Here is a 27,439-nt window from a genome sequence, read left to right as displayed (position 1 = left end):
CGTGGCTGGGCAATATACTACGTGGCTGGGCAATATACGTGACTGGGCAATATACTACGTGGCTGGGCAATATACTACGTGGACATGCATATTCTAGAATACCCGATGCATTAGAATCGGGCCACCATCTAGTCACTAATAAGGTGCTATTTGAGCATGCTCGTGCGCTAAGGCCGGGTTCACATTAGCGTTCGGGTGCTTTGCAGAGGGCTGCGTACATCCTCCGTTAAGCCCCACCTACTTCCGCACGCGTCCTGCGTACCTATGTTTAACATTGGGTACGCAGGACATGCAGATGTTTGCGGATGCATTGTTTTGACCCGACTGCTGACCGCAACAAGTTGCGTTTTGTGCAGACGGCGAGCGAGTCAAAACGATGCATCCACATACAATGCATGTCCTGCGTACCCAATGTTAAAGATAGGTACGCAGGATGCATGCGCAAGTAGGCGGGGCTTAACGGAGGACGTACGCAGCCCTCCGCAAAGCCCCCGAACGCTAATGTGAACTTAGCTTAACCGAGTGTCTTCGGCGTGCTCGAATACTGTGCTTGAAGACACTCCGTTAGCACCGGAGCATGATAGAAAAATACCTTATCCCAGCACGTTCTCTCATCACTAATGCACAATTGTTCAGAAAATGGAGACCCTAATTATTAGGACCGTTGGGGTCACAGTGGTAACACTTACAGAAGAACTTTCACTCATTTTTTATATTAAACCTCCTCCTATTGCAGCCGCTCTGCTGATTCTGGAACGGTTTCTTTTTCTTTGGTGCCCCTCCGCTCGTATGTTGTGCATAAAGGTGGAAATTTTCCTTTCAACCAACTGGGCGTATACCAGAGAACTTCTCTGTGGGCGGGGTTGTGCTGCAATTGGCCAGCATCAGAGTGAAAAAAAAAGCAAGCCGCTACAGAGGAGCTCTGTGGTACACGCCCAGTTGGTGGAAAGGAAAAAATTTGCATCTTTACTGGATGGGGGTGGGGGGGCACATATCTAAGGAACAGAAGGGCACAGATGGAAAGGAAACACTGTCCCAATAATCAGTTTGGAGGAGGCGCTCAGGTTCTCCAGACGGTCACATTATCTACAACTCTGCCGCTCACGTCACAGCGGCTGCTGGAGGAGCATAGGACCACCCAAGTCCACCAGCCTCCTCCATCTACACTGGCTTTCAGCTGGAGGAGGCTAATTGACAGGTGGGTCACATGCTCCTCTATCAGCAGCCATTTTGTGGACATGAGAGCGGTGAGGAAGGCTACAATAACAAGGCAGGAAGAGAACCAGTAGTACTTACACACTAGTAAGTGCCACAAAAGCATGCCGCCACCACAAAGATAAAATGGCCAGACCCTTTCACACAGCCCGATACATGCTCGTCCCTGTGCACTCATCAACTGATGGAACAAGCACAACACTTGTTTGTGTCAGAATAGATGTTTTATGCGAGAGACAGATGGAAGCAACACATCACGCTGTGTGAACAGAGGGTGTCCTGCTGATAACAGGCAGGCTGTATTAATGATCATTGTGTCCCCTGATTCCAGCGGTGTGTCACCTTACTGGGTGCAGCAGTTCTGACACAATCATTGTTATCTCTGCTGTAGATGTAGCTGTGCTCAGTAAGCTGACAGCGTCGACACTACAGCTTTCAATGTATAATGTACATTGACTGTAAGTGGCTAAATTAGAGCTGGGGGTGAAATTGGACCAGGAGGCACAAGGGTAGCTAGTGCAGCAGTGATAATCTCCTGCTGATAAAGAACTGATTGTATTGAAACTACAGCATACAACCTAATAACTGACACATCCCTGAAATCAGGCTCTCTGCCCCTACCTCAAGCTGCCCTTAGGATAAGTTCCCCCAGGGCGTTTTTGTTGCTTTTTTTTCTGCAGCAAAACCCGATCTTCTTGTCAGGAAAGAAGCTGCGTCAAAAATGCAGGTTTAGGTGTGTTTTTGGTGCGTATTTGGTGTGTTTTTTTTTCTCTTTGTTCATGCTAATGTCCATGGATTTTCAGCAGTAAAAAAGCAGCAAATAATGATACCAGCGTTTTTGCTGCGTTTTTTTCAACACCCATTCAAGTCAATGGGTGAAAAAACGCAGCAAAAACTCTGAAGGAAGTGACATGTTCTATGTCCAAAAAACGCAGCAAAGCACAAAATACTGATCACACAAAAAACCAATGTGTGTATGAGATTTCTGAAATCTCATAGGCTTTGCTGGTATTGTAAAAAGCAGCTGAAAATTAGCATAACAAACGGAGCAGAAATGCCCTGTGTGAACTTACCTTTGGATTACAAGGCAAAATCCTGCTGACAAATCCACTTTAGTCATCAAGAAGTAGGAAAACATGGCTGTTTTTTCCAGAGACAGCACCACCCGGCCATAGGTTGTGCACGGTATGCAGATTATCGCCATTCACTTCTAAGGTGCTGAGCTGTAATTCACCAGACAGATTTGTTGCAGAAACTTCTGTGACTATCCCATTCTTCTGAATGAGGTTTGTCACAAAAATAACCTTATTCAGATGACTGATACAATTCTTAGTAGCAGAGATTTTTGACAAAAATCTGGGTGTAATTCACCCTTATATCATATCCTGTAGCTCCACCATAAATGAACATGGGTCAGCTACTTGGGCCTTCAGGCATATAACTATACAAGGTATATAGATGAGCAATCACTTGGCCGACAGCCATCCCATCTAACAAGAGAGCAGGAATAAGTGGCACTAAAAGGTGCAGAAATGGTGCATTCATGGAAACACATGTGGACATGTCCTATATATATTCTGATCTAGACCTGATAAAAAGCTTTACAGTCTGCACCGAACAGCTCAGAGCGAGGACCCGAAGCGCTGCACACTAGGAGATCTCTATAGATCCGTTACTGATTGGTGGTACGGACTGCATTACAGTTCCTCCAGTTTCTCACATGACATGGGTGTGCAGCCACCTGACAGGCGTAAGAGCCCTCTTCAGCACGGGAGCCTCAGGTGGGGATGCCCAGCGCGCTCCTCAATAACGCCTCTGAAGCCTCAGAGTCTTTGGAGAATTTAGCTGTGAGCGCTTATTTTCATGGGGGCAGAAGCAGCGCCTGCCGGCGGCTGGGGAGAGGTTAACCTGATTTAATACAAGTCAGTAGTTTCGAGCAGCAAGGCGTTTAATGAACCAAGAGAGGTGGTAATGGAGGTGGCGATAGGGAAGAGTGAACAGTGGGAGGTGGGAGTGTGGAGGCGACCATGGCACAATTAGAGATGCTGATTATAAAAGGTATTCTATGGCAGAGATAAAGCAGCTCAGAGGATTTCAGCACAATTATTTCCATCCACGCACGCTATCTGCATACAAATAAATATATACAAGGATATTTAGAGGAAAATTTGCATAGTAACACGTGCACAGGAGAGGCAGCCTGAGACGCACAGACATGTACTCACCTGACACTCACCCCTCCTCCACTCCTAATCACACCCGGTACTACCAACATCACACAGCCGCAGACCCTTTATTTTATCATTACCTGGAGGCTGGGAGGAGACGGCGTGTGCCGAGAGACTGGGGAAGGGGTGGCTAGTAGCCCCTGATCAACACCTACAATTAGAGAGGGCTTGGGAGCAATACCACCGAGATGAGAAGGAGGAATGAGAGAAACAAAGGAGGAAGGAAAACCAATGCCGGGGGAGAAGCAGAAATAACAAGGGAAATTGCTCTCATTGATGCACACAACCTAGAACAAAACCTGCCGCTACAATACACTTGACTTCTACCATTGTAATCAGCATGGCAACCATCAGAAATTAGCAAATTGGCCTTGAAGGTCTCCGCTGGGAGGATTTTTCTCTCAATCATTCTCTTCATAAGAATGCGTCATTTCTGCTTCTCACACCCGATCATACAGAAATTACAGCTTAAAGACAGGAAAAGTTTACATACGGAGTATAGACCAGAAATAAAAGAACTGATTTCATTGGAGTCTATCATATTACTGACACTATTAGTAGCTAGGGAACTAAAAACTCTGGGGAGGTCTCATAAATGTAAGTACTACATACACAGCAAAGAAGACGTTATTCCCAAGTACCCAAATCAAGAGTGAAACAACATCCAGCCAGGCGACTGCCAGCTTTTTCAGCCATGTTCACACATTCAGGATTTGGTCAGTATTTTACCTCAGTATGTGTAAGCCAAGACCAGGAGTGGGTGATAAATACAGAAGGGGTGACGGGTTTCTATTAGACATTTCCTCTGACTGTTCCCACTCCTGATCTTGGCTTACACACACTGAGGTAGGGATCCATGGGTAAGGTTTCTCCTTGTAGACAATGACATGTCAAGCTTGGCATGTCGAGATGAGGAGACTTAAGATGCAATGCTCCTCTGGGAAATATGCAAATTGTCTCTTCAGAGAGGAAGAGGACTAGAACTCTAGTGCCACTTACAGGAAGTTGCTATCCTAAAAGTCAATGTCGACCCTTTAACGAGCCTTGTCACATGACGGGATAAAAGCCAAAACCAAAATCTCAATTTGCAGACACCTTGTTTCAGGGTTCTTCCCCTTGTCAGTGCTAAGTGTGAGATTGTGAGATGGTTTGGCTGCGCGAGAGGCATCTGACTGGGATCCAACAGGTAACATTTCTCCTTTGCGGAGAGTGACATGTCAAGCCTGACATGCCAAGATGAGGAAACTTAAGCCACATTGCTCCTCTGGAAAATTTGCACTGACGAGGGGCAGTACCCCGAAACAGTGTCTGCAAATTAAGATTCTGGTTTGTTTTTGTTATCCTAAGTCATGTGACAAGGCTCGTTAAAGAGTCAACATTGACTCTTAGGATTGCTACTTCCTGTAGGTGGCGCTAGAGTTCTAGTCCTCTTCCTCTCTGAAGAGGCAATTGGAAAATACTGATGTAAAATACTGATCGCAACCTTTGGGTGCAATGTGCTCCTGGGCACTCGCCACATGGACATACACACAGCGCTCTCTCCTGAGGTACTGCCCAGCAGCAGGGCACTACATGGCACGGGCCACAGGAACATACACAGAGCACTCTCCCCAGCAGCGGGGCACTACATGACACTCGCCACATGTACACACACATAGCACTCTCCTGAGGTACTGCCCAGCAGCGGGGCACTACATGGCACCCGCCACATGAACATACACACAGCGCTCTCCTGAGGTACTGCCCAGAGGCGGGGCACTACATGGCACCCGCCACATGAACATACACACAGCGCTCTCCTGAGGTACTGCCCAGAGGCGGGGCACTACATGGCACCCGCCACATGAACATACACACCGCGCTCTCCAGAGGTACTGCCCAGCAGCGGGGCACTTCATTGCACTCACCACATGTACACACATAGCACTCTCCTGAGGTATTGCCCTGCAGCGGGGAACTACATGGCACTCGCCACATGTACACACACAGTGCTCTCCTGAGGTACTCCCCAGCAGCGGGGCACTACATGGCACTCGCCACATACACACACCGCTCTCCTGAGGTACTGCCCAGCAGCGGGGCACTACATGGCACCCGCCACATGAACATACACAGAGCACTCTCCCCAGCAGCGGGGCACTACATGGCACTTGCCACATGTACATACACACAGCACTCTCCTGAGGTACTGCCCAGCAGCGGGGCACTACATGGTACTTTCCACATGTACATACACACAGTGCTCTCCTGAGGTACTGCCCAGCAGCGGGGCACTACATGGCACCCGCCACATGTACATAAACACAGTGCTCTCCTGAGGTACTGCCCAGTAGTGGGGCACTACATGGCACTCACCACATGTACACACATAGCACTTCTCCTGAGGTATTGCCCAGCAGCGCGGAACTACATGGCACTCGCCACATGTACACACACAGCTCTCTGAGGTACTGCCCAGCAGCGGGGCACTACATGGCACCCGCCACATGTACATAAACACAGTGCTCTCCTGAGGTACTGCCCAGTAGTGGGGCACTACATGGCACTCACCACATGTACACACATAGCACTCTCCTGAGGTATTGCCCAGCAGCGTGGAACTACATGGCACTCGCCACATGTACACACACAGCTCTCTGAGGTACTGCCCAGCAGCGGGGCACTACATGGCACCCGCCACATGTACATAAACACAGTGCTCTCCTGAGGTACTGCCCAGTAGTGGGGCACTACGTGGCACTCACCACATGTACACACATAGCACTCTCCTGAGGTATTGCCCAGCAGCGCAGAACTACATGGCACTCGCCACATGTACACACACAGCTCTCTGAGGTACTCCCCAGCAGCGGGGCACTACATGGCACCCGCCACATGTACATAAACACAGTGCTCTCCTGAGGTACTGCCCAGTAGTGGGGCACTACATGGCACTCACCACATGTACACACATAGCACTCTCCTGAGGTATTGCCCAGCAGCGGGGCACTACATGGCACTCGCCACATGTACACACACAGCTCTCTGAGGTACTGCCCAGCAGCGGGGGACTACATGGCACTTGCCACATGTACATAAACAAACTGCTCTCCTGAGGTACTGCCCAGTAATGGGGCACTACATGGCACTTTCTCACTAGACTGATGAATACACATAAAAGCCAGTTCAGCAAGTTTTTTTTCTCCAGTATTAACAGTAGGAACAAGGTAAACAAACAGCTCTGTTCCTGTGGGACACACACTACAGGGGGAACACACAGGGGAGGCGGAGATGAGTGTGTGGTATATGTCACAAAGGGGCAGAGCTTGGACACAGATCAGTAGGGGCTGGCACCTCTGGGCACAACTAGCCAGCCCCGGGTTGTAGGTCTAATGCACATTTACCGTACAAATAGAGTCAAATCTCAATAATAAACCCTGGTCTGCTTGTTTCCTATGTGAATGGTGCAGTATGGAGTAGCCATGTTCCGAGGGTACTCAGCAGGACTCGCTTTCTAATCCATGGACAATATAATGATTTGCAGCCAGCTGACTGTCCTCCAGATGAGCTTTACCCCTGGTGTCACCGCTCATCCCTCCAACTCTGCCTGATCGCAGAGTGCATGTCGCTGCCATATCATACATAGTCTATGTGCTCATCCGCTCCCCGTGTCACGTCAGATAGGGGAATCCCTTTATCCAGGACAACACCGGGACTTTATTAGCTCATTAACAAATTGCAGATGGCCAAAGGTTCCCGCAATCATGGAACAACCCATCTCAGAGGTTGTACTGATGGATTTATCCCACCGTTTCCCCCCAGACAACCCTTCTTACATTTACATTACGAGCATTATGAGCAAGGCCCCACTACCCTCCCTAATCTGAACCTGAACAGTGGAGGTCCTCCCAACAGATGCTCTGCAAGATTATCCATCATAATCGGTGCGATAAACATGGCTCTTCCTCACCAAACGTGGCTTCAACTGACTGTGAAGGATGAGGCTCCGTGAGGGACCTAAAATGGCAGTTGTAACACATATTCCATCAACGTGTACTTAAAAAAAAAAGAGAGTCATGTGACTGTTGTGGGAGGAGCCTAATCTGGAGTAACCCGAGATAAAAACAAACAGCCCATCGGGCAATGTACCAACCATTTGCAGGATGGGCAATAACTGGCTGATTGCTGAGGGTCAAACCACTGTCACCGACACTGATCCACAGAATGGGCCTCTGGCGTCCCCCCATCTGATGTGCAGCCATGAATGAGCATGCTAATTAAGTACCGTGCCAACAGAAAATGGATTTTTGTATTTGTTTCATTAGATACACGTCACCGTCTGCATTTAGCAGCTGCTATCTTGTATATGGCTTAAGGACATGTACGTGGTATCTCCTTGTATAGCGTGTCTATATATGTAATATTAGCCCATTTGTGCGGGTTCTGTTTTCCGGCACTCACTTTGCTTTTGGCAACTATGTCATTTACCTCACCAATACTATGCCACATATTGGTTGCTCAATGAATCTTGTGCGTTATATATCTGATGGTTTTTTACCTTTGATATGTGTGATTTAATAAAGTTGGTTTAATACTTTTTCAAATTCTAGCGTTTTTTGACTCTTTTTCTCCTGTGTAAACAGGAAATGGATAGGGTAGGGGTGCGGAGCGTGTGTGACCCGGCTGCTCCATTCCACTTCCAGCGAAAGCAGGCAGGCACATAAGTCCGCTGCCAGCCAAACAACTCTCTCCTGACCCCACCACATACACAGGAACACTGGGCCGAGCGTTCATGCGCTTGTAAAATGGATGGAGAAAGTCACCAGCAGATAATTTCCACAGAAAGCAAAACAATCAGCTGATGAAATTCTATCTGCCTGATCCTTCTCTCCCCTAACAGCCCTACATACAAGTCAGATGGTCGGCCAGTTCCAACAAAATGAGTGGGTTTTTTACAATTTTTATCAGTTGTGTATGGAGGCCTTAAAGGGATTGCGCACAGTAACCTACAGTGTCAGGTCAGCGCCGTTATACTGATTACAATGATACCTTGGTGATGAAATCCGTCTTCTGGTTGTTTCTTAATCTTTATTTTCAGTTTGTTAATGAGATTCTTGTGCCCTAAGGCGGGGTTCATGTATGAGGTGCTCCGATTATATAGCCATAATACAGACTGCTGACAGGTCACTGATCCCTCACTGACTTGCCCCCTAGTTTGCATAATGAATGGACTAATGTGTGTATATGAAAAAAAGCATGTCACTTAATCAAAATGGAGCTGCCTGGGACGCCTTCACACTTTCTCTTATCGGTTAGTGCTCATTATCTTCCTGTGCTTGAAAGGAAAAAAAAATCACCATCAGTACGGTGCCGTCAGGTGCGCCTGCGCATTAGCATCTATTGTGTTCCGATAGGTGCTACTACGCAAGTGCCGCTACCGTCTCCTCCTTGCTGCAGATGCTACTGCGCCACTTATGGCGCCATTTTGTTGTAGTGTAAATTTTTGGGGGGCTGCAGCAACAAGAAGGGCCTATCTCATACCGAGAGATGCTACTGCGCAAGCACCGCTACCATTTTCTTCTACTGTACATTTTTTGGCTGCAGCAATAAGGAGCCGGTAGCGGCACTTGCACAGTAGCATCTATCGGAACGCGATAGGTGCTAATGTGCAGGCGCACCTGACGGCACCATATTGATGGTGGTTTTTTTCCTTCTGTGAAACACAGGAAGATAATAGGCACTAACCGATAACAGAAAGTGCGCAGGCACCCCATTTTGATTAAGTGACATGCTTTTTTTCAAATACATACATTAGTATATTCATTATGTAAACTAGGGGGCAGGTTAGTGAGGAATCAGTGTCCTGTCAGTAGTCTGCATTATGAATATATAATCGGAGCACCTCATGAAGACCCCCCCTCCACACAACCCGCCACGGATCACGGACATATAATTAACACAAAACTGAAAATTAACGTATGTAAATGCATTCTTAAAGGGAATGTCTAGTCACATCACATTGATGACCTATCAATATGATATCAGTGGAGGACCAACACCAGGCACAACCACCGATCAGCTTTTGCAAACGCCTATAGCAGCCGGATGCAAAAATACAGAGCAGCAGAGCACAGCCATTCAATGTGCAGCTCCACTGCCAGGTACTGCAGAGCAGCTTCTCGCCTTTGGAGTAGGAGTTGTCCTGCAGTACCCGACTCCTACACATTGAATGGAGCCGCACTCTATAGCTCTGTTCTGCATGTTTACATCCAGCTAACATCAAAACAGTTTTCAGCTGGTTGGTGGGGGTGCCGGATGCCCACCAATGTCTTATTTATTACCAAATCTGTCATGGGTAAACCTTCCCTAAACATGCTAACATGGCTTTTGTTTTCTATTGCAATGGCTATGCTTCTAGGACACCATGGCAGTAGTTTCCATTTCTATAAGCTAAATTTTATCCCATACCCATAACAAAACCATTGTAGCTCAAAATAGTTTAAAGGGGTTATCCAGGTCTACAAAACTCATGCGCAATTCTAAACTTAAAAAAAATCAATTTTAGATTAGTAGGAGTCGGATTCCACACCCCTGCTAATCAGTTGTTTAAAGGGGATGCATGCTGTTCTTTCATTTGTGCTGCACAAAGCTGGGTAACAATGAGAGCACAGAGTGCTCACAAGAGCGCTGCTGCCCATCAAACATGGGATGCTTAGATTAAGACCTCCTCCACCAAAATCCAAAAGATATTACTTATCCACGGAATAAACAAAACCCACCGATCACTGGGGATCCAAAAGCTAGGACTGAAAATAGGGTTGTGGATCCTGGGGACAAGGGATCTACAGAACCCAGTCTTGAATTGTGCAGAGGCATACATGGTTGACCTTCATTTCATTCATAGTCTCAGCGACTGGAACCCCCCCCCCCCCAAATAAGAGGGTTATGTGCGCTTTAACATTTAGGAATCAACGTCTCAGAAAGTGCAGCTTGGGTGCACGACCTAAGCATAAGGCCACATTCAGGATTTGGTCAGTATTTTACCTCATTATGTGTAAGCCAAGACCAGGAGTGGGTGAGAAATACAGAAGTGGTGACGTGTTTCTACGTTTCCTCTGCTTGTTCATCACTTCTGATCTTGGCTTACACATACTAAGGTAAAGATCTTCACAATGTAAACAGTTTCATTTTTCGGTGATTATCAAAAGTGTTAAATTATCGCAAATAGATTTCTTACACCTTCTCATTATTAGAGGAAAAAAATCAGGAATTATTAATAAACAGTCATCCTTTTCCACAGTTTATTGGTCAGCTCCAAGGCAACACAAACAAACTCATTTCCAAAAGCAGCAATATTTACTTTAATAATGACATTCTCATTGAAAAAAATCCTTATATGTTGAGGTGGGAAAAAGATTTAAGGAAGCAAATTACCACAGCTCAATCGCAGGAAAGCATGAAACTCACTTACTCATCCAACATATGTATGACCTTCCATGAATCTTACTAGAAATCTCTTACCAAATGGTATTTCTCCCCGGTAAGATTGGCAACAGCCATTGCAAACACCTCTTCTCAACATTGGAGAAACTGTGGACAAGATGGTGACATGCTGCACAATTTTTGGAAATGTCCTAAAATTAAGAAAATGTTTAAAACAGGCATCCTCTTTTAGAATTAACTACTGAAGCAGACATAACTACAACACCCCAAATGGCCCTTCTTTCATTTGATATGGAGAATATTAGCCCCTTCACGACCAGACGAATTTCCGTTTTTGCCCTTTCCCCGTCCCAGAGCCAACACTTTTTTATTTTTGGTCACTATTACAAGGTTCACTAAATGCTAAAACTGACCTGCGGGGAGGCCTCTCTGGCTTAGAGCAAGAAGATTAGACTGCCTACAGTCCCACCCTGGAGCACAGGCATATCATTAGCTGAAAACTTCTAAAGGTACCTTCACACGAAGCGACGCTGCAGCGATAGCAACAACGATGCTGATCGCTGCAGCGTCGCTGTTTGATCGCTGGAGAGCTGTCACACAGACCGCTCTCCAGCAACCAACGATGCCGAGGTCCCCGGGTAACCAGGGTAAACATCGGGTTGCTAAGCGCAGGGCCGCGCTTAGTAACCCGATGTTTACCCTGGTTACCAGCGTAAAATGTAAAAAAAACCAAACAGTACATACTTACATGCGTCCCCCGGCGTCCGCTTCCTGCACTGACTGAGCGCCGGCAGTAGCAGGGCGCAGCGGTGACGTCACCGCTGTGCTTTCACTTTCACTTTGCGGCGCTCAGTCAGTGTGGGAAGCGGACGCCGGGGGACGCATGTAAGTATGTACTGTTTGTTTTTTTTTACATTTTACGCTGGTAACCAGGGTAAACATCGGGTTACTAAGTGCGGCCCTGCGCTTAGTAACCCGATGTTTACCCTGGTTACCAGTGTAAAATATCGCTGGTATCGTTGCTTTTGCTGTCAAACACAACGATACACGGCGATCGGACGACCAAATAAAGTTCTGAACTTTATTCAGCGACCAGCGACATCACAGCAGGATCCTGATCGCTGCTGCGTGTCAAACTCAACGATATCGCTAGCCAGGACGCTGCAACGTCACGGATCGCTAGCGATATCGTTACAAAGTCGTTTCGTGTGAAGGTACCTTAAGGGTACCGTCACACAGTGGCATTTTCATCGCTACGACGGCACGATTCGTGACGTTCTAGCGATATAGTTACGATCTCGCAGTGTCTGACACGCAGCAGCGATCAGGGACCCTGCTGAAAATCGTACGTCGTAGCAGATCGTTTGAAACTTTCTTTCGTCGCTGGATCTCCCGCTGTCATCGCTGGATCGTTGTGTGTGACAGCGATCCAGCGATGCGTTCGCTGGTAACCAGGGTAAACATCGGGTTACTAAGCGCAGGGCCGCGCTTAGTAACCCGATGTTTACCGTGGTTACCAGCGTAAAAGGAAAAAAAAACAAACCGTACATACTCACCATCTGATGTCCGTCAGGTCCCTTGCCGTCTGCTTCCCGCTCTGACTGACTGCCGGCCGGAAAGTGAGAGCAGATCACAGCGGTGACGTCACCGCTGCACTCTGCTCTCACTGTACGGCGGCACTCAGTCAGAGCGGGAAGCAGACGGCAAGGGACCTGACGGACATCAGATGGTGAGTATGTACGGATTTTTTTTTTTTTACTTTTACGCTGGTAACCACGGTAAACATCGGGTTACTAAGCGCGGCCCTGCGCTTAGTAACCCGATGTTTACCCTGGTTACCAGCGAACCTCGGCATCGTTGGTCGCTGGAGAGCGGTCTGTGTGACAGCTCCCCAGCGACCACACAACCATTTACCAACGATCACGGCCAGGTCGTATCGCAGGTCGTGATCGTTGGTAAATCGTATAGTGAGACGGTACCCTAACACTGATTACACAAGAACTACAAGACAGATTTCTTCACCCCCAGGAACATTTTTTAATCAGCGTAACAGCGCCAACCTGACAATGCCCGTAGTTTACTTAGCCATATTCCGCTGACAGGTTCGCTCAAAGTTCTCCCTTCCCTTCATTATCCTTTCCTACTACTATACAAATTACTCCAAATTAAAGTTTTACATATATATTTCCTCCCTTTTTTTCTTCCAATTATATCTGTTAATATTAAAAAAAATTATAAAAATTATTGAAAACACCAACACCGACGTAAAATACTGACCAAATACAGAATGTTTGAATGTGGCCTAAATGTGCATATGGCACGGCACCAGCAAAAAAATAAGGCCAAGTCATGTCTATTTTCTATTAATTAAGCCTGGAAAACATGCAGTTCTTTAAAATAATCATGTGCCAGTAAAAGGCTTTATTTAGCAAGCCTGCAGTTATTTTTTAAAATGTGTTTTTAATTCCTTGCTTCTCGTGTCTGCTGAAAACGTCTCAGAACGGGGTTAGCACGACATTCTGCCAGCTCAGGGTTCGCCTAGCCAACAACAATAAATCGACAGATTAAAAAAGCATTAGTGCCGCATTCCAAGGAGGATCAGCTCAGAACCTGGATGTGCTCCCGCAGACGAGAGCACAACTGTGATTCTGAAGGCTAAAGGACGCCTGGAAGATAGGAATCATCAAAAAAATAAATAAAACAAACATATTGCTCGAGCACCATGAACTAGAGCAGACCATTCAAACAGCACAAACTAAATGATTATCCACATTTCCTTTCAAGGCGTTGAATAGAGATCCCTCATATACTTGCTGGCTGCCTGAAAGATCTTCGTTGAATAAAGATCCCTTATATACTTGCTGGCTACCTGAAAGATCTTCGTCTACTGTTACAGACTCAAATCAATATCAACACAGTATGCAGCAGCAGGCAGGTTATCTTTTAGCATACCTACACTGTTGCTCTCCTGTGTTTTCTGTGGTCCTGCATACTGGGCTGTGCATTTGAAGCAGTAATTGAGGCAACCCAATTATTTACCCCACCAAGTCAACCAAAAAGTATTTTATTTTATTAGACAAACTGTTTATACTCCCTATTCTTAGTAGGGAGTGGATATAAAGAGTTCAATATAAACATGTAAGGAGGTACAATAGGGACAGAACATGCTGACACTTTGCTCAGGGATTTGCTGATTTTACTGATCAGTTCTTAACCTTTCTTCCTCTTTCTGAACATCCAACTATAATCTGAAACATGGAACAGATATAACTGGACTGCAAGCCAGTAGAATTGTCGTAATCTTTTAAATGATTATGGAGCCATTACTAGTTACTGGCTAACCTACTGAAGGCTATATTAGACAGCCAGTTACTTCCACGAGTCAATGCACCGTTTTATCAGTGACCATCAATCAATACGAACTTTCCATAAGACATAACAGTGTCTTAATATACAAAATGTAAAGATTTAATGATGTACTTTAAGGACGAAAAAATATACTTGTGATGTTGGAATTGCCTTTTTCTGTGGGACTTGGTTGGTATGCAGAGCCTGTCATTTCGGGTGAGAATACCAGAAATTAAAATGACTCAACGTCGATCTCTGACCTCGTCAGTGGCGTGCTCTGGGCTTCTACTGATGGGATGTAGATCTGTTTGCCATATCGGCTGCACCCTCCGATAACGCCAAGTTTGGCCAAAAGTCTAATGTATATGGGAACCCAGGAGAATGGTCTGGGAATTTAAGGCTCCCCCCATGTCCAATGTCGGACTGTCGATCTTTTTGTTCTTCCAAAGATACACATAGGCACTGGCTCTCTCAGAGTACACAGGAGCTCCTGTGCCTGGAATAAACGGCCGAGATAGCTGCAGCTTAGGAGGCTTTATGGATGGCAGTAGCTAACAAAAAAACTATCCTTTGCACATTGACATGCTGCAGATTCACAGACCGCATAAAAAAGTTAAGTTGCTAATGCATGTGTGGCCATAACTTATGGTTTTTTGAACAGTGATGCATAATTTCCCTTGAACAGTGGGGCAGTTCTTCCATACATTTCAGGGGAAAGTAAGTAAAACTCTAGCGATACAGACTCATTGGAAACATATCATTAATCCAACATTACAGGGGGGGCAGAGTAAAGGGATATTTAATTTAAGAATATAGCACAGACTAGAAATAATAAAAATATCATATAATGGCAGAAAACCAAACGGAGAAAAAATATATAATCGGAGGACACAGGTATAAATTGAGGGCTGTGGTCAGACCGGCAATGATCCAGAGGATAGACCATTAATGTGTCTGGCAGGAATATGGTGGTAAAATGGACTCTGGAGCTTTCCTGTGCAAGATGCTGGATTACTAATGGAAAAAGAAAAACGTTTCTATGTTTAAGAAGAAACAACAGATAATTGACATACTTTTTAACAGAGTTTGAAAATTATGGTTTACATAGATACTACTCGACGGCACAAATGCAGTCTGCACTGAGCCTAGGCGTCTTTCACACTTCAGTTTTTTTGTTTCAGTCAAAATCCGTCGTTTTGTGAAAAAAAACCCTCTTTTTCTCATAGACTTGTATTAGCGACGGATTACGACGTATGGCCTCACGTTTCGTCCGTTGTGCGCTGGATCCATCGGAATTTGTTTATCCGTCTGAAGAGGATGGACGAAGTAACGTTTTTTGTCTGTGTCGAAAAGTCGGACAGCGACGGATCCAGCTGCGTCCGTTGTTGGCTAGAATGGAAGCCTATGGGTGCAGGATCCGTCGCTGTCCATCAAATGACGGAATCCAGCGACGGATTCCGTTTTTTTACACTGAGCATGCTCCAAATCTGTATTTAGTAGCCATTTGGCCAGACAGACCCAAATCTATATAAACCTGCCATGTGGCTTCACTCCTCAATGTGCCAGCAAGAAGCATACAAGCAAGAAGCCTGCCAGCAACCTGCCTGATGGATAGATGCATAGATGGTCACAATATTTGCTAGAGCTCCTTTTAGTTCTGCCACTTTCTCTACTACCTCTCAAAGATGGGGTGTTAAAACACTCAATATATAGGTTTAGGTTTCCATTATTTTCCAGTAGCCAATCACGTTTGGGAGCATCCCATTTGGAAATATGAAAAAAGGACCCATCGAAAAAAGGGAAGAAACAGATGGGACAGATATATGGATCCGTCGAAAAACCGGATCCGTTGTTTCCGTTTTTCACTATTTTTGATGGATCCGTTGCGATGACGGATTTTGACTGATGCCAGAAGACTGAAGTGTGAAAGAGGCCTTATTAGACGAAAAAGTAAAACACAGAGAAGGAGGAGAGGTGCAAGCCTGCAGAACAAAGCCAGTGAGAAGACTAATGGGGGGCACAGACGGCCACAGAGATTGTGTCTGTGCTGCATTATTTTTACAAAAAGTGAATGGAGACATCTATTTTACAATTACTATCCATCATTGAGTAATGGACGTTTAGTGGAGGGGTCCTAATGTTACCCAAAAGCATTTTAAAACCTGTGTAGAGACTAAAGGGCTCAAAATGAAAAGAAAGTAATATGTATTGTTCTACGGAAAGCCCCCAAGACCCACAGACACAGACCGCAGCCTGAACCTAATAGAATTATACCTCAAGCCAACCCGACATCCCTAAATGATGGCACATGAACATAACACAGCTTTCATCATGCACCTCAAGCCGAGAAGCACCTGAAAGACATGAGATGGCCAATGCCAATGTCTGCTGGGTCTTCATGTACAAACCTGGCTCATATCTGCTACACCAGGAGCATCTCGAAAAGCATGGCCAAGATGCCGTAATAGTGCATTTACAGACACCACATCAGCAGCAGCAGAAAATCCAAACCAAAAGTCACTGCCGTGAAGGGCATTGGAAATGTTGTTGGGATCAAATAGCAGTATTTCCGCATATTTCACTCTTTCAAATCCACAACATCGGTCAATTTTACGCTGCCGATTTTCTCTAATTTTGTGAAATCTCCTACAGTATGTGCAGATACCCTAAATATATTACCTCGTCGGCTCTGTACACATACAATACTTGCCATGACAAAAAAAAATCATGCACATGTAGAAATTCAAAACGTGTAGCATATATGGCTCTATTTTGTATCAATGTTCTGTGGTTTTACTAGTTTGTATCAATTCTAACAGGGAGAAACAAAGCTTGAGGATTTTTCTTTTCTATTTATAAGGAGGACATAATTCTCACCAACTGGTGATTAATCCTCTGCACCGGCCAGAGTGCTTACACTTTGACAACTGGGCACTCGGCCACCACTCCATTTAGTGCCTGTGGGACTCCCGGAGAAAGCAGTCTATTCTGGTGGGGCATCTCAGAGAGCAATAAGCTTTGTCCTAACCTGTGGATAACTTGTAGCTTGGGGAACAACCCTTCAAGGAGGACCTGACATAAGGTCAAAAGTGGACACTTTCTTCTCATTTAAATCCAAGTGCTCCCATGTCTGTTCCATTCTTTTTTTAATCTACCATATGGTTTTAGAGACACGGGCCTTTTAATTTTATTTTTTATTTAATTTTAGAGTCTTTACCAAGGGGGCGTTGCTCACAGAGCAGCATAAAACAAAAGCCCCCAAAAAATCCCGTTAGCCACGTGCCCTCGGTAAAGACCATAAAAGTAGCACTAAAAAAGTGCCCATATCTGTGACACCGTATGGTACATTTAAAAAGTACAAACAAGCAAAAATATTCGGGAGCAATGTGAATAAAATAAGATTAAAATACTGGACACATTTGACTTGGTGAGAGGTTTCCTTTAAAGCGGTATTTCAGGAGCAGTGCTTAAATTGTTTTAGTATCATTCCTAAATTGTATGTTAACCCGACTGCAGAAAATGGTCATTAACACAGGCATGGTGCTATAATAAACCATTTAAGTGTAAGTGTAGTTTTATAAAGGTTTTTATAGATTATAGGGTTTCTGATCGGTGGGGGTCAGGGTCCTGAGACACCCCACAGATTGGTCATACACCAATATAAAGTCCACAGCTCCTGAGCAGTGAATGGACTCAATAGTAAGTCTATGGGCCATTACACAGTTATGTGAGAGTGAATGTAGACCCGTAGACTTCCTGATAAACCCATACACCCCTGTCCGCATGTAGCTGATGAAGGACCTCTGGTCTTCAGAGCAGTGTTTCATCGGATCGATGGAGGTCTCAGGACCCCCACAGATCAGAAACATGCATCGCATATTACCGTATATTTAATAATAAGAAAAATACTAAGCAAATACTGCAATACAAATTATTTTCAGGTTTGCTAAAAGTCAGTTGTTATAGACATTAAAGAAAGGGAATAAATGAGCACTAGAGAAAGGGAATAAATGGCGCACCAAGTATTCTAGGCAAAATGCTTTGCTGTAATAACGTTACTAGAAGCTACTATGACATCTAGATGCTCCATAAATATGGCGGACATATGGTATGCCTGTACATGAACAATCCCCCTACAACATGTGACACTCAGCACAGCTCAGTGACACTTTCCTACCTCAAGCACACACATTGTTACAGAGCGGTAAATGCACACAGGGGTTACCTGCCACTTCCCGAGTTATGGACAGGCGCTAACATCTGTTTGGGATCCCACTCTAGGATCGTCCGCACCACACAGCAGCTTCCCAGAGTAGCTTCAGCTAGTTTACGTAAACTGTTGCTACTGCAAATACCGTCTTGGCACCCATCCACCTTTCTGCCAACAGGATGCCATGTTTAAACAAACCTTCTACTTCATTATGTGCCTCATTAAACACAGAAAATATTTATATTCTACACAGTTTGACATCAATGTTACCTATATTCACAATCATCGCTAGAAATGGTTGGACATATAATAATAATACCATGCTGACGAGGCTCCTTACCTATAGAAGAGAGAATTAGGCTACATCCCTACAGCAGAGTGTTACAGCTCCAGCAAAGCGGATGGGATTTATAGAAATCTCCTGCACACTGCGCTTCTTTTACTCCGTGTAAACCGGCCTGTGGTGCGTGTTTCAAATCTGCACCATGTCAATTTCTCTTGTGGGTGCACTGAGTTTTCTGGGCAGATTTCCCCCATAAGACTTAAAGTACCTTTACACTGAACAACTTAACAACGATAACGATAGCGATCCGTGACGTTGCAGCGTCCTGGATAGCGATATCGTTGTGTTTGACACGCAGCAGCGATCAGGATCCTGCTGTGACATCGTTGGTCGGAGCTAGAAGGCCAGCACCTTATTTCGTCGCTGGCTCACCCGCTGACATCGCTGGATCGGTGTGTGTGACACCGATCCAGGGATGTCTTCACTGGTAACCAGGGTAAACATCGGGTTACTAAGCGCAGGGCCGCGCTTAGTAACCCGATGTTTAACCCTGGTTACCAGTGTAAATGTAAAAAAAAAAAAACACTACATACTTACATTCCGGTGTTTGTGGCGTCCCCCGGCGTCCGCTTCCCTGCACTGTGTCAGAGCCGGCCGGCCGTAAAGCAGAGCACAGCGGTGACGTCACCACTCTGCTTTACGGCCGGCGCTTACACAGTGCAGGGAAGCGGACGCCGGGGGACGCGACAAACACCGGTATGCAAGTATGTAGTGTTTGGTTTTTTTACATTTACACTGGTAACCAGGGTAAACATCGGGTTACTAAGCGCGGCCCTGCGCTTAGTAACCCGATGTTTACCCTGGTTACCCGGGGACTTCGGCATCGTTGGTCGCTGGAGAGCTGTCTGTGTGACAGCTCTCCAGCAACCACACAACGACGAAACAGCGACGCTGCAGCGATCGGCATCGTTGTCTATATCGCTGCAGCGTCGCTTAATGTGACGGTACCTTTACATTAGGTACAGAAAATCCACAGGTAAAAAAAGCACATGAGTTTTTACTGCGTTTCCACTGCAGAAATGCATTGAAAACACACGTAATCAGCACTTAAGTATAGCAATAAAAATTTTGTCAAAGCAAAAAAAATGTAAGCATCAAAAACAAAGCAGCTTTATTTAAAGCATAATACACCAACAAAAGACAAAAACTGCAGCGTCAAAAACGCAATAAAAACATTAAAAAAAACCAGTGAAAACAGCAAGTGACCTAATTTAAATAAGGCCACGTGCACACGTTCAGTATTTGGTGAGTTTTTTAACTCAGTAATTGTAAAACAAAGATCAAAAAAAGCAGTTTTGCCTTGAAGAATGAGCAAAAGTCGTGAAGTCGGCGGTATGGCTTACATACTCCATAGCTTTGGTGGCCAGATGTGGAAAGCTCAGAGACTTATCCAAAGCGACTTGAGGCTGTAATTGCTGCAAAAGGAGGCTCTACAAAGTACTGACTTTAGGGGGTGAATAGTTATACACATTGACGCTTTCAGTTATTTTGTTCTATTTGTTGTTTGCTGCACAATAAAAAGAAAACCAAATGTTCACAGTTGTAGGCATGTTCTTTACATGAACTGATGCAAATTCTCAAAAAAAACAAACGTGAAATTCCAGGTTGCGAGGTAGCAAAACATGAAAAATGCCAAACGGGGTGAATACTTTCACAAGCCACTGTATAGCACCATTTTTTTTGCGGCTTCTGATCATACAGTTGTGGCCAAAAGTATTGACACCCCTGCAATTCTGTCAGATAATACTCAGTTTCTTCCTGAAAATGATTGCAAACACAAATTCTTTGGTATTATTATCTTCATTTAATTTGTCTTAAATGAAAAAACACAAAAAAGAGAATGAAGCAAAAAGCAAAACATTGATCATTTCACACAAAACTCCAAAAATGGGCCAGACAAAAGTATTGGCACCCTCAGCCTAATACTTGGTTGCACAACCTTTAGCTAAAATAACTGCGACCAACCGCTTCCGATAACCATCAATGAGTTTCTTACAATGCTCTGCTGGAATTTTAGACCATTCTTCTTTGGCAAACTGCCCCAGGTCCCTGATATTTGAAGGGTGCCTTCTCCAAACTGCCATTTTTAGATCTCTCCACAGGTGTTCTATGGGATTCAGGTCTGGACTCATTGCTGGCCACCTTAGAAGTCTCCAGTGCTTTCTCTCAAACCATTTTCTAGTGCTTTTTGAAGTGTGTTTTGGGTCATTGTCCTGCTGGAAGACCCATGACCTCTGAGGGAGACCCAGCTTTCTCACACTGGGCCCTACATTATGCTGCAAAATTTGTTGGTAGTCTTCAGACTTCATAATGCCATGCACACGGTCAAGAAGTCCAGTGCCAGAGGCAGCAAAGCAACCCTAAAACATCAGGGAACCTCTGCCATGTTTGACTGTATGGACAGAGTTCTTTTCTTTGAATGCCTCTTTTTTTCTCCTGTAAACTCTATGCTGATGCCTTTGCCCAAAAAGCTCTACTTTTGTCTCATCTAAGCAGAGAACATTCTTCCAAAACGTTTTAGGCTTTTTCAGGAAAGTTTTGGCAAACTCCAGCCTGGCTTTTTTATGTCTCGGGGTAAGAAGTAGGGTCTTCCTGGGTCTCCTACCATACAGTTCCTTTTCATTCAGACGCCGACGGATAGTACGGGTTGACACTGTTGTACACTCGGACTGCAGGGCAGCTTGAACTTGTTTGGATGTTAGTCAAGGTTCTTTATCCAACATCCGCACAATCTTGCGTTGAAATCTCTTGCCAATTTTTCTTTTCCGTCCACAGCTAGGGAGATTAGCCACAGTGCCATGCGCTTTAAACTTCTTGATAACACTGCGCACGGTAGACACAGGAACATTCAGGTCTTTGAAGATGGACTTGTAGCCTTGAGATTGTTCATGCTTCCTCACAATTTGGTTTCTCAAGTCCTCAGACAGTTCTTTTGTCTTCTTTCTTTTCTCCATGCTCAATGAGGTACACACAAGGACACAGGACAGAGGTTGAGTCAACTTTAATCCATGTCAACTGGCTGCAAGTGTGATTTAGTTATTGCCAACACCTGTTAGGTGCCACAGGTAAGTTACAGGTGCTGTTAATTACACAAATTAGAGAAGCATCGCATGATTTTTCGAACAGTGCCAAAACGTTTGTCCACCCCCTTTTTTATGTTTGGTGTGGAATTATATCCAATTTGGCTTTAGGACAATTCTTTTTGTGTTTTTTCATTTAAGACAAATTAAATGAAGATAATAATACCAAAGAATTTGTGTTTGCAATCATTTTCAGGAAGAAACTGAGTATTATCTGACAGAATTGCAGGGGTGTCAATACTTTTGGCCACAACTGTAGCTGCTGCAGAGAGGTCATTTGACTCTATACAGAAAATATAGTGTTAAAAGTCAAATTTACTAGGTTATAATAAATTCTGACTCATTTATCTGATATCTGCAAAACTCTGCTTATATAGCGCCATTAGTCACACTCCCCTTGAGAAAGAGTAACAGCAAAATGCGCGTCGGGGCACTGGTGGCTGTATGTGGGGTCTCTTCACCTCAATATGGGTACGCTCTATACTAACTTTATATTAGATATGGACTGATTATGGACTTGTCTTCTAATATTATACTGCACGATATACATATAGACGGACTTATTTTTGTCACTATACTGTCTTAATAGTCTGTACTATGATTTACGGTATCATGCCTTACATGCAAATTCTTATGTGAATCATGGATGTTCATTAGTATTCCCTGCTTTGTCTGATATAGACTGCCTTGCTACCCTTTACTTTTTGTGAAAGCCCCCTCCCACCTTTATCTACTTTATTTTATCCCCTTTTGTCCCATTTACTCTCTGGTTCATGTCTTTTTTACATTTAATACTTAATAAAAATGTTTACATTTTATACTCTTTCTGGGTAATTTGTACCCTGACTTTGGTTGAATAGGTCAGTAGAGCCCACCAGTTATTGATCTTTATATGATGGGAAAATCCCTATAACCATGTTTATATGTCGTTTGGATATTTTTATGGTCATAAATTCCCTATTAGTATGTCTTTGGAGTGTGGGGGAAAACCAGAGAACCTGGAGGAAACCCACGCAAACACGGGGAGAACACACATACTCCTTGCAGATTTTGTCCTTGGTGGGATTTGTGCAAACCACTGAGCTGCTCTTATTAGTATGGTTTAAATAACAAAAAAAGGCTAGGTTTAGTCACTTCTTTGCACTTTAAAATGTCTTAGTTTTCTGCAGTCTGAACTAGGGGCAGTATGAATTAGAGCCTGGCTGCACCATTACTGATGCATTTCAGAGAAAACAGTTTTAGTCTATGTGCCCACGGTGTGGATTTACCATGGATTTCCTGCACCATATGCACTGTGAATTTGGTTTTCCATAGGTTTTCATGGTACTGTAAACCTGATGGAAACCTGCTGTGAATCCGCAGCAGCCAATCCATTGCGGATCTGCAGGCAAATCCTCAGCGTGTGCACATACCCTAAGGCTGCAAGCCCACGATCAGGAAGAGCAGCGTGTTGGACGTAACGCACTTGCGCTGCGTTCAGAAGTTCTACATTAGAAGCACAATGGATGAGATTTACAGAAATCCCATTCCCGCTGTGCTTCTATTTGACGCTACGTAAACTCACCCGTGGTGCGGGCTTACGAGCCGCAGCATGCCAGTTTCTGTTGTGGAGACGCTAGCGTTTGCAACAAAAATTTAACCAATGTATTGGATGCGGTACATCAGCACATGCGGATTCACCTGTGTAATTAGAAGGCAGTGAAAATACGCTGCATCCAAACCGCTGCTATATCCTCATCGTGGGTAAGTACCCTAAAAAGCCATCCAGGGATTATAGGAAGAGACCTGACTGTTCCAATGGCGTCCCCGTCCAGCTCCTGATCGATTGCCTAATTATACCCATGGGGAGAAGCCGGTAGGGGATGTCATTGACACCGTAAGATTTCTCCATATGGACCTGGCATAGCTTTTAAAACTCTTGATTTCTCTGAAACGTCTCAGTGTTTCAGAGTAAAACATACACGGCTGCAATCCCACAGCCATGCTCCGATTCACGCTGCCTGTGGTTCATGGAGCAGGAATCTAATGACCGATCTTCTGTAACCACATAGTGACCACCAGTATGTCTTTTGTTGTGAATTCTGCTCTTGGGCTCCCTCCGGTGGTTGTAAGTGGTAGCGCTGCTGTCTCTGAATCGCAGCATTTATCAGGTATGTTCACTTTTTGCAATTTTGACTGGGCTATTTAGTCTTGCTCCACCCTTTAGTCAGTGCCAGTTGTCCATTGTTCCTGGAGGATTCACATCCCTGCCTGGTCTCTTCTGCTTTGCAGTTCATTTCAACAAAGATAAGTTCTGGCCTTGATTTTTGCTGTCCACATGCTGTGGCCTTATTGTTCAGTTCTTTCCCATGTTTTTGTCTTGTCCAGCTTGGTCTGAATAAGGATTTGTTTAGCCAAGCTGGTATCTCTGGAGATGCAGATATACCCTCCATATCTTTAGTTAGCTGTGGAGATTTTGTATTTTCTGTGGTGGATATTTTCTAGTGTTTTAATACTGACCGCATAGTACTCTGTCCTATCCTTTCTATTTAGCTAGAAGTGGCCTCCTTTGCTAAATTCTCATTTCAGTCTGTGTATGTTTTTTCCCTCTCCTCTCACAGTCAATATTTGTGGGGGGCTGTCTATCCTTTGGGGATTTTCTCTGAGGCAAGATAGTTTTCCCTTTTCTATCTCTAGGGGTAATTAGTCCTCCGGCTGTGTCGAGATGTCTAGGGAGCGCTAGGTACATTCCACGGCTACTTCTAGTTGCGGTGTTAGGTTCAGGGTCTGCGGTCAGTACAGGTACCACCTTCTCCAGAGTACGTCTCATGCTGCTTTTAGGCCACCAGATCATAACAGTACAACTGGCCAACAATGAGTTAACCGCATCTCAGAAGAAGGGAAGGAAAGTGCTGAGCCATTTTTTTTTCTGTAGTCTGTTGTGTGTTTTTTTTTCTTCCCTCTTTACCTCCGGGTGGCTCAGGAGTTCGGCGCTGGTATGGATGTTCAGGGATTGGCTTCTCGTGTGGATCAACTTGCTGCTAGAGTACAGGGTATTTCCGATTATATCGTTCAGACTCCGGTTTTAGAGCCTAGAATTCCAACTCCTGATTTGTTTTTTGGGGACAGGTCCAAATTTCTGAGCTTTAAAAATAACTGTAAACTGTTTTTGGCTCTGAAACCCCGTTCCTCTGGTGATCCCATCCAGCAGGTTAAAATTGTTATATCTCTGCTGCGTGGTGACCCCCAGGATTGGGCATTTGCCCTGGAACCTGGGAATCCGGCGTTGCTTAATGTAGACACCTTTTTTCAGGCGCTTGGGATATTGTATGACGAACGTAATTCAGTGGATCATGCTGAGAAGACCTTGTTGGCCCTGTCTCAGGGTCAAGAAGCGGCAGAATCATATTGCCAGAAGTTTAGAAAATGGTCTGTACTGACTAAATGGAATGAGGATGCCTTGGCGGCAATCTTTAGAAAGGGTCTTTCTGAATCCGTTAAAGATGTTATGGTGGGGTTCCCCACGCCTGCTGGTCTGAGTGATTCTATGTCTCTGGCCATTCAGATTGATCGGCGCCAGGATTGTGTCTAGAGCTGAACAACAAGGATTCAGACGTCAGAATAGGTTGTGTTTTTACTGCGGCGATTCTGCTCATGTTATTTCTGATTGCCCTAAGCGTACCAAGAGAATCGCTAGTTGTGTTACCATCAGTACTGTACAACCTAAATTTCTGTTATCTGTGACCCTGATCTGCTCATTATCGTCATTTTCTGTCATGGCATTTGTGGATTCAGGCGCCGCTCTAAACTTAATGGACTTAGAATTTGCCAGACATTGTGGTTTCCCCTTGCAGCCTTTGCAGAGTCCTATTCCTTTGAGGGGCATTGATGCTACACCGTTGGCTAAAAATAAACCTCAGTTTTGGACACAGCTGACCATGTGTATGGCGCCAGCCCATCAGGAAGATTGTCGTTTTCTGGTGTTGCATAATTTGCATGATGCTATTGTGCTGGGTTTCCCATGGTTACAGGTGCATAATCCGGTATTAGATTGGAAATCTATGTCTGTGACTAGTTGGGGTTTTCAGGGGGTTCATGGTGACGTTCCTTTGATGTCAATTGCCTCCTCCCCCTCTTCTGAAATTCCTGAGTTTTTGTCTGATTTTCAGGATGTATTCAATGAGCCCAAGTCCAGTTCCCTTCCACCGCATAGGGACTGTGATTGTGCTATTGACTTGATTCCAGGCTGTAAGTTCCCTAAGGGCTGACTTTTCAACATGTCTGTGCCAGAACATACCGCCATGCGGAGCTATGTTAAGGAGTCCTTGGAGAAGGGGCATATTCGGCCATCTTCTTCACCATTGGGAGCAGGTTTTTTTTTGTTGCCAAAAAAGATGGCTCCTTGAGACCCTGTATTGATTATCGCCTCTTGAATAATATCACGGTCAAATTCCAATACCCTTTGCCTTTGCTTTCTGATCTGTTTGCTAGGATTAAGGGGGCTAGTTGGTTTACTAAGATTGACCTTTGAGGGGCATATAATCTTGTTCGTATTAAGCAGGGGGACGAATGGAAAACTGCGTTTAATATGCCCGAAGGCCATTTTGAATACCTTGTGATGCCATTCGGACTCTCTAATGCTCCATCTGTGTTTCAGTCCTTCATGCATGATATATTTCGGAATTATCTTGATAAATTCATGATTGTATATTTGGATGATATTTTGATTTTTTCAGATGATTGGGAGTCTCATGTGAAACAAGTCAGGATGGTATTTCAGATCCTTCGTGATAATGCCTTGTTTGTGAAGGGGTCTAAGTGCCTCTTTGGAGTACAGAAGATTTATTTTTTGGGCTTCATTTTTTCTCCCCCATCTATAGAAATGGATCCGGTTAAGGTTCAGGCCATTCATGATTGGATCCAGCCCACATCCGTGAAGAGCCTTCAGAAATTTTTGGGCTTTGCTAATTTTTATCGCCGTTTCATTGCCAACTTCTCCAGTGTGGTTAAACCCCTGACCGATTTGACGAAGAAAGGCGCTGATGTGACGAATTGGTCCTCTGCGGCTGTTTCTGCCTTTCAGGAGCTTAAACGTCGATTTACTTCTGCCCCTGTGTTGCGTCAGCCGGACGTTTCTCTTCCTTTTCAGGTTGAGGTTGACGCTTCTGAGATTGGGGCAGGGGCCGTTTTGTCTCAGAGGAATTCTGATGGTTCCTTGATTAAACCGTGTGCCTTCTTGTCTCGAAAGTTTTCGCCTGCGGAACGCAATTATGATGTCGGCAATCGTGAGTTGTTGGCTATGAAGTGGGCATTTGAGGAGTGGCGACATTGGCTTGAGGGGGCCAAGCACCGTATTGTGGTCTTGACCGATCATAAGAATCTGATTTATCTCGAGTCTGCCAAACGGCTGAATCCTAGACAGGCCCGATGGTCCCTGTTTTTCTCCCGTTTTGATTTTGTGGTCTCGTGTCTTCCGGGTTCTAAGAATGTTAAGGCTGATGCCCTCTCTAGGAGCTTTTTGCCTGATTCTCCTGGGGTCCTTGAGCCGGTCGGTATTCTGAAGGAAGGGGTGATTCTTTCTACCATCTCCCCTGATTTACGACGGGTTCTTCAG

The 27,439-nt window shown here is 44.9% G+C and overlaps 1 protein-coding gene across 4 annotated transcripts in view; it reads right to left on the bottom strand.

Moving 5' to 3' along the window:
- ZNF609 (zinc finger protein 609) overlaps positions 1–27,439 on the bottom strand; it is a 126,372-nt gene that overhangs the window by 57,197 nt on the left and 41,736 nt on the right. Inside the window, exon 1 of one of the 4 annotated variants that reach the window (XM_077264023.1) lies at positions 7,393–7,452. The exons of the other annotated variants lie outside the window; for them this stretch is intronic. The gene's annotated coding sequence lies outside the window, so the exon portion shown is untranslated. Of the gene's footprint in view, positions 1–7,392; positions 7,453–27,439 lie in introns of those variants that run through there. 4 annotated transcript variants of the gene reach the window in all.

The sequence above is a fragment of the Ranitomeya variabilis genome, chromosome 5 (assembly GCF_051348905.1).
Source record: "Ranitomeya variabilis isolate aRanVar5 chromosome 5, aRanVar5.hap1, whole genome shotgun sequence".
Taxonomy (NCBI): Eukaryota; Metazoa; Chordata; class Amphibia; order Anura; family Dendrobatidae; genus Ranitomeya; species Ranitomeya variabilis.
Note: the sequence above shows the minus strand (reverse complement) of the source record. Positions and strands in the feature narration are given on the sequence as shown.